This window comes from Acartia tonsa, chromosome 7, assembly GCF_053477335.1.
Source record: "Acartia tonsa isolate MP-2025a chromosome 7, ASM5347733v1, whole genome shotgun sequence".
NCBI lineage: Eukaryota > Metazoa > Arthropoda > Copepoda > Calanoida > Acartiidae > Acartia > Acartia tonsa.
In genome coordinates, this window is record NC_137266.1 from 6392300 (window position 1) to 6396364 (window position 4065).

The following is a 4065-nucleotide window of genomic DNA, read 5'->3' on the forward strand; positions in this document are numbered from 1 at the left end:
TGTAACATGTGATTCGTGTCATTTTCCATTAACTCATTATTATGGAAAGGTAAGGGGATTCTAAAATTAGATTTATAATCTATATTTAATAACAGCCGAGAAAATCGCGTTTAGACTCGTGCGGAACTGCAATAGGTGTCAATCAAGGCTCTGATTTTGTATATCTTAAGTTTTGCAGATAATTAAAAAAGTGTTTTTGTAAAATGTAAAAAAATAAGATATTCTTAGTAGCAGCATTTTTAGTAATTATCTACCCTTGTGCTTTTCTGTATTCTTGCCTTATCTTAGAAATTAAGAGTAACCTAAACCTGCAAACCTTTTGGACAATAACAAACGATATTTTAAGATGTTTAATGTTTTTGATGTTTTGAGTATATTGTTCTTTGTCCCAATATACTACACAAATATATTACATATATTAGACTATATGTTTTGTAGAATTAATTTTGTTCTAAATAATTATAATCATGTTATGTATGTACTATTTTTTTCGTGGTGGAGCTATTCAATTATTCAAAATGTGTCTGTCTACAATATATTTATCTTGCATAAATTAAATTTGAATGATTAAAACACAGCATTGAGTCAAAGATGTTTGATTTAAAATTTATAGTAGGATAACAACATTGATAAGTAGTAACGCACAACAAAATTAAAATGAAAATGTCAATAATTTTTACTGGATAAAATCAATATATTTTGTTTTTACTTTTATTAGCATATTTTAATTTTACTTTACTTTGCTATTCTTTTCATTATTATAGCTGCACTATTTAGGTATAAACTCACCATTGAATTTTCTAAAATTTCATTTCAGAATACAACTCCTTTGTAATAACAACTCTAAGAGAAAGGCATACATATGTATGTGTTTGTTTATTTATTATTAAACTGTAATTCGAAAAAAGCCCCAAGTCATATGCCATATAATACAGCAAAGCTTAGTTAATCAGGGGTAGCTATACTAACAATCAGTTCTACATAAAATCACGAAACCTAAATGGTTAATGGTTATGGTTGATATTTAAGTATGGTTTAATATTTTATTTTTGCATGTAATTGAAGGGGGGTGGGTAAAAAAGGTTGGAAAAGGGGAAGGGGATGTGGGGAAATTTTCCTTTTCTCTGGAAAATAATAAGTAGTTTTTAAAAAATATCTTATTTCAAAACCAATCTTACCATTAGACGAAATCGTTCTTTTTGTACTTGGCTTCAGGACTATAGCCAACTTTGTTACAAAGAAAATAGCATAAAACCTACTTCTGTGAAATTTATAAATAACAGATTTAGTCCTTCTCAAAATTTAACTGAACACACTAATACATATTGTAAATCTGTTATAATTTGAGAACTCCTTAAAGATGTCATATGAATGAAGTGAAGACAGAGAGGTGTGGGAAGGAAAAATGATCCTTTATTTACATAAAGTAGAGAGTACTATAATCAGGGAGGAAGGGACAATAGGCTGTTTATTGCAGTAGTGCCCAATGTTTTATAATAACGTTTTCTTGTTCGTTGTCTTTACAACGTTGGGGATTTGAATTTTGATGGGTTGGGTTGAATTGAATTGATTGTCTTAACGTTTCATAATCTGCAGAGGGGTAATTTTGTTTAAAATAATTAAGGATGTACATGAATTTTTCGACCATTGGCCTATCCCTTTATATCCCTGACAATAATAGACTATAGCTAGAATAGGATAATTTCTGAACAGCTACGTAATTTAGGACAGGTACAAATCAAGTATTTTCCAGTTTAACTTTGAAACGGATTAAAATCCGCTGAATTAGAACAAAATATACCAAAAAAATGATATATGTAATTGTATTACAAACGATTTTCCGCGGATATTAGAATAAAATTATTAAACCAATATCACTTTTGTTATTCTGGGCTAACTTTTAATTTTTCGTTTTAATATTTGCGGAAAGCTATTTATAAATAATTATTCAGACTTCAGACTATATCATACTACTTTGCTCGCCCGAAATTGGTCTACAGTCACAATACAAAGTCTTCAAGTTTATTCATAAAAATAAAGCATTCAATGATTCTCTATAATTATGGTTTGTAAGCTCTTTAATCATTATTATATGAAAGTAACAGGATGTCTACCTGGCAGTGTATATATGTGTGTCTTTACCATAAGATCTTGCTAACCACTGGACCGATATAGCTATAATTTACAGTGAAGCTTCTGATTTGTCTAGGGTAGGATTATTACTATTTTGAGGTAGGGTTCCTCAGCCCTTCCAACAGAAATCCCACATAGAAAAAATCTCAATCCCATAAATATTTATATTCCTTAAGTAGCCCTAAAACGGTAAACGCTAGTAATAATATATATAAGTCGTTGTTTAATTTTCAGATGTTGTCATCCTTGTTTACAAAAGACAAAAGGGCAAAGATTTGAATATCTGATAAAAATACATGGGAAGGAAAAAGAGAGAGAGAAAGCGAAAGAAAGGAAGAGAGGGAGAGAAAATATAATGTTTGTTTATTTACTGTCAAAAGCCACAGCCCTTAAAGGAAAATATCCCTATTTTTTTACTTTGAATTTAAAATAATAAAGATTTTTTATGATTTTTCCAATTGTATATCAACTTATTTTATAAAGATAAACTACATTTGATATTATTGTTTTGTTAAATTAGCATGATAACATGCGACTAAATAAAAATATTTCATTTGCTACAGCCGTAACAAATTACTTTTTTCAATGATGGATTTAATCATCCTTGTAAAAGCGAAGCTTTTCTATAATTAGGATCGGTCCGTCCGTAACGGATAGCTTTTTTCGTTAATTTAGGCAGGTTAGAATTGTCCTATCGATTTCAAATTTTGCATGGTGATTCCTTTAGTAGTTAGGTACAATTTAGAAAGCGTAGCAACTCTATAATCATTACCGAAATGTCCGTACGTCCATTTTAAACATGTTGATTTTTTTACTTTTTTACATCAAATTTTTATTTGATCTGATTTTTGGTATATTGATTCCTTGGACAACAAAGTATAATGTTATAAACAACTCTATAATCAAGTCCTAAAAATGTAAAAATATCCATAAACATTATCCTGTATAAAGGAGTTTTCCAACAAATTTACTTAAAATTTTTCATCGACTCTTACACATTCATATTCTGATTATTCAGTTCTGACACTATGTAAGTGTTAATGTCCGTTTGTCCTACCGTTTCAGTGCTTCGCTTTTATGGATGTTGTCATCCTTGTTTATTTTAATTCAAATCAACGAACTTCCTATTGTTTCAGAAAGCTATTTAAAACACCTATTTAATACATTAATACCCCAAAAAATGTTAGGATTTTCAAAGTTATCTTTTGAGTAGAGTTAAAGTGTTTTGTGATTTGTTTTCTTAATCTCAAGATTAAATGTGCATGTTTCTACAAAATAACACAATTTCCCTAAAAAAAAACATTAATAGTTGGTTGTCAAAGATATCAATAATGGCATGATTCGGTGTAGCATACCCTAGAATTATAGAAACAAGGATGACAACATCCATAAAGGCGAAGCTCTGAAATGGAAGGACAAAAGAACATTAACACTTGTAGATTGTCAGAGCTGAATTAGCAGAATAACTATGCATCAGTACAAACAATATTGTAAGTAAATTTGTTGCAAAACTGCATAAATAGATGGTACTTACTGTTTAAGGATATACTTACATTTTTGGGGCTTGTTTATAGAGATGCTTCGCTTATAATATTTTACCTTGTTGTAAAAGGAATCAGTTTGTAAAAAATCAGAAGAATCGGATAATTTTAACTTACAAAAATTTGTTGTAAAAAAAGTTAAAAATCGACATGTTTAAAATGGACATACGGATATTCTGGTATTGATTATAGAGTTGCTAAGCTTTCTAAATTGTACCTAACTTAAACAGGAATCATCATGCAAAGTTTGGAATCGATAGGCCAATTCTAACCTGATTAAATTAACGAAAAGAGCTAACTGTGACGGATGGACGGACGGACGGACCGACCCTAATTATAAAAAAGCTTCGCTTTTAAAAAAGGACAGCCAATATAAGTTATAAAATTAAAC